The sequence below is a fragment of the Balaenoptera ricei genome, chromosome 18 (assembly GCF_028023285.1).
Source record: "Balaenoptera ricei isolate mBalRic1 chromosome 18, mBalRic1.hap2, whole genome shotgun sequence".
Lineage (NCBI taxonomy): Eukaryota > Metazoa > Chordata > Mammalia > Artiodactyla > Balaenopteridae > Balaenoptera > Balaenoptera ricei.
In genome coordinates this window covers 14,546,416-14,558,872 of record NC_082656.1, presented here as the reverse complement: position 1 = coordinate 14,558,872, position 12,457 = coordinate 14,546,416, and positions in this window count along the sequence as shown.

Here is a 12,457-nt window from a genome sequence, read left to right as displayed (position 1 = left end):
ACTTTGAGCATTTCTTCTCTTCCCCATAGTTCTCCAAAACACACGGATAAGGTTTCATGCATCTTTTCAAAAGTAATCTCAGTATTTTGAGACACAGTTTGCCCCAGGAACCCCACTTACAGGCTGCAGTGGCTGTCGCTGCTCATCCGGACTTCACCTGGCTCTGGAGGCGTGCCCTTCGGTGTTTGGACCATCCTTGCTAGGAGGTGTCTGGATGGGATGCCCTCCACTGACTATCACCCCTGGGTGACCCAGAGCCAATGACTGTCCCCAGGAGGGACACAAAAGACCCAATTTCTCCTCTGGTGGGACATCAGGTTTAATTTAAACTCCAGTGTTCCCCATTAGATGCAGGTAAGCATAGACTTCATCTGAAGCCACTTCACAGCTTAACTACTTCCCTTCCCCCCATTTGGCTTCCCTCACTCCCCTGAGATCGAGATCGCTGTAAAGAAGTGTGAAGGGTTGGAGATTTGCTCTTAACCTGCCACATTTTCATGGATGCAGAAGGAGAGAGGAGACTCCTGTATCAGAAGCAAAGGACAGTTTACTACACATAGCAATGCAGTAGCCAGAGTCAGCATTGTCATGTTAATTCCCCAATCCCCTATCCTCAGAGGGCCAAATGACAGCGGCACATGCAATCATGACACGGGAGAAACACCCCAAGCTCAGGGATCCTGAACATTTTATAGCAGGGAGTGAGCAAACCTGCCCTTTGTTGCAAGGGATTTAGTATCTCTATCTTCCAAAGCTGTTCACTCTACAAACACTCTTGAAAAGATAGTTCAGAACACAGGTAGCCAATCCTCTGCTCACAGAGCATGCAGAGATGTGAAACACCTAAGGGGACTGCCACCCAATAATATTCTGCTCCCATTTCTACATCCTCTTGATATCTGAAAAAAATTTCCCATGATTACATCACTTCATCAATGATTAACCTGATTTACAAAGGTGAGGATCCAATTGTTCAATTTACTTTATATGGGATTAATTAAGGGTACTCTCAATAATACTCCAGGATAAGGCCAAACAAAATATTGACCTCAACTATGACCCTGGGGTCTCAGCCAAATAAATCTCATAAAACATAAGCATCTTCCTTAGAAAGTCAGGAGGCATCTTCTTCGTTTCCATATTGACCCTTCTACTTTGCCCTGAGGCATTAACTCAGATACACAGGATGTATTAGCAATTGCACGGACTCTGCCTCGACCCACAGAAGGAAATCTAAGGCAATTCTATCATCCATTAAGCCCCTGGCCAGTTAGTTGAGACTGACCTGAATGCCTCCAAGGACCAAGGCGATGCCATCAATCCTGTCCCTTTAGCTACAGTCAGGGACAAATTTTGTCCTGCCTTTTCTAACTGGATGACTCCTGTTGTATGGATAACACTTTCAGGCACACATAAATAACGACTTAGTTTTCCCTCTGAAAAGCTCTCCTGAATAACAAAGGGCAGTCTTAATTTAGAAAGATCTCTTTCCTTTTCTGAGGGCTATACCATCAATTCGTGATGTCTTCTAAACACTTTAGAGATCTCTTATGAATAAACTTAAATCACCGTATTTTCTGGGAGGGAGGAATGTTAATATCCACTTTCCATGTAAATACAATCCTAAGGGCATCGATGGCCCTCCTGGAAAGAAAGCGTTGTTTAACTTGTTGTTGGCAGTACCTCTAAAGTGGCCTCCTGGCCGCCCGGCAGGCCTTGGGTTCCTAGTTCAGACGGAATAATTGAGCCTAGTTCTTGCTTTGCGGGGATTGCCTGGCGTCAGGCTGGCTGCATTCTGCATTTTCATTTGAAAGTGAGACTTGCTTAACCCTTTCCACCTTGTCAGTCATTGAGTTCCGTGTTGTCTTACCCCAAATTAGAAGAGTAGGCAGAGAATCACAAGACTTCCATTGGTTCGGCATTCAGTTTTGACAAGATCCCAGTAGCAGGCTGATAGCTGTTCAAAAGGGGTGGACTTAGCTGTTCTATCAGAGAGACAACAAGTCCAGAAGACTAAAGGGCATCTCCAAGTGGAGGCTACGTTCCTTTGCCAGAGACTCAAATCATCAAGATCACTAGCTGCAAAGATCTGTAGTTCAAGGGAATCATTGGTTGTGAGGTCCCCAAGGCACCAGAATGTATCCACACGTGGTTTCTGCTATCAGGAGAATCTGCTCTGGCACTTGTGAGCATTCACAGTATAAGCATGAAAAGCATCATTACCAAGTATACGTTCAGCTATAAGAACAGTATATTGAATCAGTTCCTTTGTCCTGGAAGGAGATGTTATCTTTAATTTACTACACAATAAACAAACTGATCTTCTGCTGTCGAGGGAGACACTATCTCTAGCTTCCAAGGTTTTGTTGTATAAATAACCTTGAAAAGATAGCTCAGAACAAAGGCAGACAGTACCTGTGCTCATAAAACATACAGAAGTATGAGAGACCTGTGAAGAAGTACCTCTCAGTGGCATTCTCTTAGTAAATCAATTTTCTATGAATCTGTGCTTCTAGCTGTGTTTCTTTGGAACTCAAGACAGTGAAAATAAAAGATGTAGAGCTGGAGGTCAAGTTAAAAACCACAATAATAATGACTACGACTATTACTGTTTTAGTCCTTTCTGGCCATTATAACAAAATACGGTAGACTGGGTAGCTTATAAACAACAGAAATTTATATCTCACTGTTCTGGGGGCTGGAAGTCTGAAGTGAGGGTGCTTGTGCGGTCAGGTCTATGTCTGGTGAAGGCCTGCTCCCCAGTTCATAAATGGTCATCTTCTCACTGTGTCTTCACATAGGGGAAGGGGCTAGGGAGCTCTGGGGCGTCTCTTTTATAAAGGCACTAATTCCGTTCATGAAGGCTCCATCCTCGTGACAAACACACCTTCCAAAGGCCCCACCTTCCAAAGGCCCTAACACTCTCACGTTGGACATTAGAATTTCAACATAAGAATTTGGACGGGGGGACACAAACATTCAGCCCATAGCAATTACTGAATGATACCATATAATTTTATAGATTATTATTTATAGTTGAATAACAGTGAGGAGGCATTTTTGATGGCCACATGTGTTTGGCTCTTTTTACTGATGCTGTAGTTGATAAATTCTAACTATTGAGAGAAAATGGGTGTTTGCCAAGGGAGTGATGTCAATAGAAACATTTCAAAATGGGAACATACAGATTAAATGTTTAATTTATCTATTGCAAACTATATCATTAACACAAATTACCTTCAAGGTCTCAGATTTTTGTCTCTAGTTCAATTCATTGGGTCTATTTTTTTAAGGCTCACAGAATCTATTTCTTGCTTTGGATGGTATTACCCTCCTGTCAAAAGAGTCTACATAACTTGGAAGATGGAGAATTTTGATTTCCATGATGTATAAAAGGAAATGAAGATTTGTCAAGGAAATGAAGGACACATGAGTCTTCATAGACGTAGGTGAAGGCCACAGGGATATGTATGTGTCTGCATGTTTAATACAGGTGTATATTATACATGGACATTTAAATGTAAGTTCCATGGTCTATCGGGAATTTTATGCATATTTTCCAGTTTTATGCAAGCAATTACTGTCCATCTTTAAACATGTACCATGGGTCACAGTGTCCATTAATCAACACTATGGCTATCACTGCTCCTTCAGCACCCAGTAAATGGAACATGCAACTTGATCAGTATAGAAGAATGTACTTGGTCAATATCTTTTTAAAAGCAAAGTACATATTACAAATCAGTAACTATGCAAATGAGTTTAAAAAAACAACCATTTTCAAGACTTCAATATAAAAAAAGAAGGGAGAATAGAATCACTTGATGACATACTATAACTGAGTAGACTTCAATCTTTTCACATCCATTTTATAGACAGAAGATGTTATCTATATTATACGAAAAAGGGAAGTGAGTCTCAGAAATGTTAATTACCTGTTGAAGGTCCCAATACCCAGGAAGTGGCAGAGCAAGGATGTAAACCCAGGTCTGGTCCTCTCTCACTGTTCTTGTCAGTCAACCACACTGCCTTAAGGTAGGACGGATTGCTCCACCTAAACAGCTTGAACCTGACTTCTGTCTCTATGCAGGAGATTTGCATCTCTAAGCCCGGTCACTTAAACAACTGCCCTGGCCATACCCTAGATCAACTGAATCAGAGTTTCTGGGGAAGAGGGACAGATTGCTACCGCGGAAATTTCTACAGATCCTAATGTGCATTTATGGCTGAGAACCTTCAGTCTGGCTCAACTCACTCCCTTCTCAGAACCTCTTGGATGTTCTGCGATCACTTCAAACTCAAAATATATGGACCAGTTATCAGATACCCCACCTCCCAAACCTTTCTCCTTTTCTCAGAATGGTGGTGCCATCATTCTTTCAGGCTCCCCCAAGACTCGAAATTTTAGGGCCTACTTTTTTCCTTCCAGGACTTTCAAGGAGGATTCTTTAATTACTTGCATAGTTATTACTGAAAGGAAGTTAACTTTCAAGGAGGATTCTTCAATTACTTGCATAGTTATTACTGAAAGGAAGTTAATTCTCTTCTTAGAAGCTTCAGTTCATTCTCCTAGTGATCTCTGCTTCTGCTGCCCTCTGCTGTAGCTTCTTTGCATGAAGGAGAACCAATCTTTTTCTCTTCCAAGATGAGAACAGAAAAGGAGACATGGCATTGGTTCTATATCTCTTATGTTTCCATGACTGACACTAATTTACTTTGGACAGTATTGTCTTCTCTTCTTTTTAATGGCTTTCTAGCAAATACTCTTTGACATTACCTTGACATTAACACAATCCCAAATTAAGTAGACTGAAAGAACACTTTATAGACCTGAATATAGAGCAACCCTGAATATAAGGTAATTTTCCCAAGGATAATTTTTTGACCCACTTGAATAGATACAGTTTTACAGATGTAGATGAAATTGTTAAATTTCAGTATGTTAATTTAGTTATACACATGCTAATTACATATTAAATAGTGCTTAATATGTATTGTAAACTCCGAGACAATTGTATAATATATATAGTTTTGTTTAATTTAGAAACACTGCTTTTTCATTCTCATATTTCCTGAAAAAAATTTATTCAAATGCATTATATATACTTTTTGTCAATCTCTGTCATTACTAGAGCCATTTTACAGTTATCCAACAATTTTTCTAGAGTATATCATCTTTATGTCCATGTAATTTTTGGTGATACAGAATCCACATATAGTGCTATCCCTGAAAATTATATTCCAAGATGTATGTACCTTTTTATATCATATTTATGCATCTATTCAGCAAATATTTGTTGAGCATGAACTGTGGGCTGGGAATAGATCTAAGCCCTTCCACGTACTGGAGATACAGTAGTAAGTAACCTTATGGCATATAAGTTCTGATAGAGTTTATATTCTGGTGGAGGAAGACATACAACAAATATCTGTCAGGTATATTCTATGAAGTGCTATGAAGACAAATAAAGGAGAAGAGAATAGAGACTGATGATGGAGTGTAGGATGTTCCCTAAGGATGTCAGGGAAGGCCTCTTTGAGGATTGTAGTAACCGTTTATTTTATTTTCTGTATTCTGAAGATTTGACATCTGGAGGTCTTCCTAACCCTGTAGGGACTACCTCTCTCGGTTAGCCAATTCCTAGAGATAGTCAACAGCTCTCCCATTAGTGTGTGTTTCAAATGTAAACCAACCAATCCAGAGCCCACACCCCAATCACCTCCTTGACTGGGCTCTCACACCCTGGACCACCATCCACCTGCCCTAATCATTCCAGGACCAGGAACCAGACAACTAACGACAGCCCTTACGTTGCAGAGTTCACTGAAATTATTCACACTAGCCAGTCCTAACTCTGCTTTTCCTGTCTTTTCCGTGGAAGTCACAGTATAGGCTCTTGCCCACAGCACCTTCCCCATGTCATGACTGACCCTGGTGGATCCCCGGGGGGCCATGTATGACACGCCCCCTCTTCTTGACAACTGCAAGCAGCAAGCTATCCTTTCCACGGCAGTGTTTCCTGATCTGTTGGCCTTACCATACCTCAAATTGGCTATGAATGTACTGTATTTTAAAACAGAGGGTGTGACATCTGAGCAGAGACCTAGATGAAGTAAGGAGTGAGACATGAGTCTGTCTGGAGAAAGAACATTCCACACAGAGAGAACTCATGTGTTCGTGGCCTTCTTTGAGGAGCAGCAAATTCGCTGTGTGGCCAGAGCTGGTTGAGCAAAGAGGAGAAAGCTAGGAGATAAATCAGAAAGAAGGTCGTAGTATATGCAGTTAAATTAAATGAGAGCTGTGCTACGGCCTGAATGTCTGTGTCTTCCCCGATTCACATAGTGAAGCCCTAATCTCAGTGTGAGGGTGTTTGGAGGTGGAACCTCTGGGAGGTAAGTAAGTCATGAGTGGACCTCTCACGATGGGATTAGTGCTCTTATAAAAATAGAAAAGAGAGGTGACCTCTATTATGTGAGAATACAGTGAGAAGGCATCTGGAAACAAGAAAGAGGGCCCTCACCACGAACCAAATCTGCTGGCACCTTATCTTGGGCTTCCCAACCTCTAGAACTGTAAGAAATAAACTTCTGTTGTAAGCCAGCCAGTCTCTGGTATTTCTGTTAGAGCAGCACAAACTAAGATAGGCGGGCACGTGGGGTTCACTTGAGACCGCCAGTAATTGGGACTGTCAATGGGGAGAAGCAAAGAGAAAGTCCAGATACTGAATTACTCCCCTAGAGAATTGTCAAAGGCAGAGACTGGAATAGGCAGATAGCTCAGATGTCCCATGAGGTAGCTCTCAAGACAAAAGGGACCAATAAATGAGTCCTGTGGATAACAGGAGAGAATTTCTCTTTCCTTATCGTGCTTTCTGACTATAATGGATTATTGAGTTAAATTATGAAAAAAAAAAACCCTCTATGTTTCCTCAAACCAGAGCACTTGCAAATGACCACCAGGATCATCCTCACGTCCCAGCTCTTATTTTGCGTGTCGACTAAATGAAGCTTCGTTTCCTCTTAGTTTTCTTCAAGTGGGGAAAAATTTAGGTCAGAGGCACTATGAATGGAGTAGGTCAGAACAGTGCCATCTTTGGCCAGGATGGACGCATATATGTTGAAATGCAATATTTATTATGCACGTGGTGGGTGCAATTAGTATGCATGTGGAGGTTACAAATTAATTAGAAAGTCTTTCTTGCATATCTTATCACTGCTCTAGGCCTGAGGGAGCCTCAGAAGTATGAAATGGTGTTCACCTCAAAGAGGAGCCGTCAAGATAAGCACAGATAAAACAAGTGATACATAATAAGGAGCAACATTTTGAGGTATTGATTCCAACATTTCTATAAATTCAGAGAGGAGTTAAGAAGTGTTGGCAGAATGAATGAAAAGTGTGATTTCCACTTTGATTTTGACCTCAAAGGGAGCATGACATTTACAAAGCAGGATGGTAGAGGAAACTGCAAGAAGGGAAAAAACCTTGAAAGCAGAAGAGGACGTGGAGTATGTCTGGACAGGAAAGAGTTCAACCCAATTAGAAAAGGAAAAATGTGAAAAAAACGTATATGATTGTTTGGGAACTCAAAAACAAGATAGACAAGAATTTAGTGATAGCGAGAGAAAATGGAATCTCATTGGGGTCATTTTTTTAACAAGGAAGTGACATGGTGTGAGTAACATTTGAGAAGCGTTTATTTATCTGTAGGAATTAAACTGAAGGGTTCAGGGGTAAAACGGCCATGGTCAAGGAGAACAGAGGTCTCTCCAATCTCTGCCTCCATGGACACATGGTATTCTCTTCCTGTCTGTGTCTGTATCCCAGTTTCCCTTTTCTTATAAAGTCACCTGTCACTGGGGGTTAGAGACCACCTTGATCTACTATGACCTCATTTTAACTTGATTACATCTGTAAAGATCCTATTTCCAAATAGATCACATTCACAGGTACCAGGAGTTAGAAGTTGAATATATCTATTTGGGGGACACAATTAAACCCACAACATGAGTATTTGGTACTACCATAGCAGGTGCTATGGACTGAATTGTGCCCCCCTCCCAAATTCACAAGTCAAGTCCTAACCCCCAAGGTAATGATATTTGGAAATGGGGCCTTTGGACAGTAATTAGGTTTAGAGGAAGTCAGGAGAGTGGGGCCATCATGATGGGATTAGTGCCCTTAGAAGGAGAAATACCAAAGAGCTTGCTCTCTCTCTCTTTGCCATGGGAGGACACAACAAGAAGGCAGCCATCTGCAAGCCAGAAAGGGAGCCCTCATCAGGGAACTGAATTGTCCAGCACCTTGATCGTGGACTTCCCAGCCTCCAGAACTGTAAGAAATAAATTCTTGTTTAAGCCTCCCAGTCTGTGGTATTTTGTTATGGCATCCTGAGCTGACTAATACAGCAGGTGATTCATTCCGTCAGTAATTATCAGTGCTCCCTTAAGTGCTAGGAATTGGATGGCATGGACCAGGGTGTTGCAGTTGATTCACTAATGCATTTAAGCTTCTATGTATATGTATGAATATTTATCCCCTACCTCATTCCCAGAAGGACTTCAGTATCTATTTTGATTGCAAAAGGAGGGGTGGAAAAGCAAGTAGGAATGTGATCATTTAATTTGTGATGATAATAATAATAGTCATGTGAAAATAAGAATTATAAAACAATACCTGCAACTCCAAGGCAACAAATTTGAAAAAATGTAGAAGAAATAGGAGATTTCCTGACGAAATATAAAATACCCAAATTAAATTAATACATTAAAAACATGATTAGACCAATTACCATAGAAGAGATTGAAAAGGTGATTAAAGAACTTTCATTAAAAAGGTTCCAGAACCAGATGGCCTCACAGCTGAATTTTATCTAATCATTAAAAAAACAGATGATTCTATCATTTGTTAAACTATTTTCAACCCCAGAAAAAGACGGAACACTCTATGGTTCCTTAAATCCAGCTCAAGTTTAATATCAAAATTTTATAGCAATAGTACATAAAAGAAAGTTGTAAACAATCATCTGTACTAAATGTAGGTGTAAAAATTATAACTAAAATATTGGCAAATAAAATCCAACAGTGTAGCAAAGGACTAGTACACTATGACTAACTAGAATATATTCCAAGAATGCAAGGATTCTTTTTATTATCAGGAAATCTGTCAGTGCAATTCAGTTCATTAAAGTGAAAGGAAAAGGCGTATAATTAGATTACTAGACACCAAAATATTATTTAATAGAACAGAGCAGATATTCTTAATTAAAAAACTCTAGGTTTTATGGGGATGGATAAACACTATTTAGGAAAGACAAACTACAAATATTACTCCAAATGGCCAAACGCTAAAATCAGGAGCTAGGCAAGAAAGCCTGCTATTATTACTGCTATAAAGCAACAATATTTCAGAGAGGGGTATAGACAGACTTCTGAGTTGGCCTCCAGAATTCCCTGCCTCCTGGAATTCATGCCCTCTTACAGTCTCCTCCTCTTGAGTGCTGACTGTCCCTAAAGACTTGCTTTGAATGAGTAGAATGTGGCAAAGATGATGGGCCATTACTGCCAAGATTAGGTTACAAAGATGGTGACTTCCATCTTGCCAGCACTCTCGTACTCTCTCTGGCTCTTGCTTCCTCTGATGAAGCAAGCTGCCACGTGGGAAGCTGCCCTGTGAAGAGCCCCATGCAGCGAGGAACAGAGAAAGGCCTCCAGCCAACAACCAGTGGAGAACCAGCAACCCACCAAGATCTGACTCTTACCTATGACTTCTTCCCCACTGGAGCCTTGAGATGGCAGCAGCCGTGACCAATATCTTGATTATGGCTTGTGAAAACTGCTGAAGCTGGGGACCCAGTTAAACTGTGCCTGGATTCCTGACTTACAGAAACCATGAGATAATAAATATTTTCGTTTCTTGCAAAAAAATCAAGGAGCTCACATTTGTTGCCTAGGGATGGGAGAAACGTTACAAGCAAAATAAGGAAAATATCTTAGAAAAAGGAAAATTAAAACAATTGGAAGGATGCATACACTGGAAAGTTAATGAGCTTGGTCACCTCAGGGAGAGTTGTAATGGTGTAAGATCTTCTTTCTTTCTTTGCTTGCGCCCGGCGACATGCAAGACCTTAGCTCCCCGACCTGTGCCCCCTGCAGTGGAAGCGCAGAGTCCTAACCATTGGACCACCAGGGAAGTCCCTGTAATGGTGTGAGAGAGTGGTGATGTTTATCTTTGTTTTTATAAAGTTGTATCATAGTGTTTTACTTATTGTAAATAACATGAATTCCCATTGTTACTTGAAAAAATCAAATAAAGTTCCAAAATAAATACAATATTAAAATGATGAGGGAGGGAGTACTTTCTTCCTAGTGCTTGAGGTTTCCTTTCTGTGAGGAAGCTCATTTAATTTCTAGTTTCTCTCAGACCCTTTGGTAGATTTGAGGAGACCAACTCTGCAAGCCTAGCCCAGTTCTTCTCCCTGGGGATAAAATGCCACCAGGAAGCAGGCATTCTGTTCTGCTTCTCCCAGGACATGTTCTCTGCCTGCAGGGTGGCAGGAGACATGTCAAGGCTGCTGCAGCAGGGCGTTGGTTGCATGAGGAACCGTGCTGACTTCTAGGGTTCAGGTGGCAAGCTTATTTGACTCAGTCCAGCTACTTTCTCATTTTGATCTTCCGTCTGCCTTACTCTTTGTTTTATTCCTCATGTACTCAGTAGAGGCAGAAAAGAGAGATATCGTTAGTGGATATTCTTGAAAAATAAATAAACAAGTTTTAATTTAGGTAGGAAAATCTAGGATATAAAAACAAAAGAGTGACTTGTGCATTTTAGTACCTATGGATTTTATCTAAAAACACTGTAAACAAATATGAACTCTAGTTAGTAGTTTTCCTCTTCACAGTGGTACGGCTTTGCAGTTCTGAAACTACCTTATGGGCATTCTAAGCCAGAGTAAATGAGTAAATATATTGAGGGTAGTGGGAGCCAGGTTTCTCACTTTGGGGAGTTACAAATATGGAAACGCCCTGTGTTGTTGGATTGGAATTAGAGATATCAGTATGAACTAAAGATTTCTAAGATAGATGGATGGACTGATAGATAGATAGAAAGAGAAACAAATAGAGATATATGTGTATATATGTGTGTGATCATACATAAAAAATAAAACATATGTTTTATATAACGTGTTACCTAGGTCTGTCAGCTTAAAGTACTAGAGACAGTGACACAGATATTGGAATGAGCACACCTAGCACCCAGATCTTGGTTTTTAATTACCATTTTCTGTTAAAAGCGACCTGATCTTCTTAGAGAAATGGCTAGTTCCAGAGCAGGGGCAGAGTAAGTATAAAACGAATCTGGAATATTGTATTGCACCATTTTAAGTACAAAAGTAAAAATGCGTTCAGAGACTTATGTCAAAAGGAAGCGAGTTTGAAGGGGTTCCCATGGGCCAAATCTTGGACAATTGAGAATGAAAATAAATAATGAGAGCAATAAATTATAATCCATTGAATCAAATAAGTATTCATAAATCCATATAGATATACATACATAAATGTGGAGAAGGAGAAACTTTTCCTTAAAATCAAATGCCAACTAATAAAAATGGAAAGAAGAATAGAACCAGAAGATCTTCAATGGATACCGAAACTAGTGAGTGGAAGTTTCACAATTAACGTGATACTTACATAGTCATAAAGTATCTCTCCCACAAATCACTTATTGATTACAAAGGGGAAAATAATACTTTTACAAAGTAAGCTTGTTGAACACCATCTTAATCAAGTTATTAAACTTGATTTCACTAATAGTGAAATCAAGATCATGTGCTCTTTTATAAAATACCCTGAAAAGGACACAACCTCATTTTAGGGGGTGTTCCTGTCAAAAATGTGTAACCTAGATTTACTCATAAGGAGACATCAGACAAACACAAATTGAAAGATATTCTGCAAAATAGTTGGTTTGTACTCTTCAGAAACATCAAAGGCAAAAAGACAAAGAATAGCTGAGGGATTCTTTAAGATTAAAAAATGTTAATCAAACATTTATGATCCTAAATTTGATTCTGAACCAAGGGAATAAAAGCTATAAAGGGGCAGTTGATAAAAGCTGAATATGGATTTGAACTACATAATAAAGTTTTATCAACATTAGATTGCTTAACTTAAATGACACTGTACTTATGGGTAAAAGGACTTGATGTTTCCACTTATTCTAAATTGGTTCAGATAAGAATACATACCTACACATACTCAAAGAATTATAGAACAAATGGGGCAAAGTGAATACAACTGGTGAATCTATGATGTGTGTGTGTGTCTGTGGTGTCACATACATGTCAATAATATATACATTATCAATAGTATATGTCTCATAGTTAATATACACTCGATGAGAGTTCTTTGTACTATTCTTGTAACTTTTCTGTAAATATGAAATTAAAAGTTACAAAAT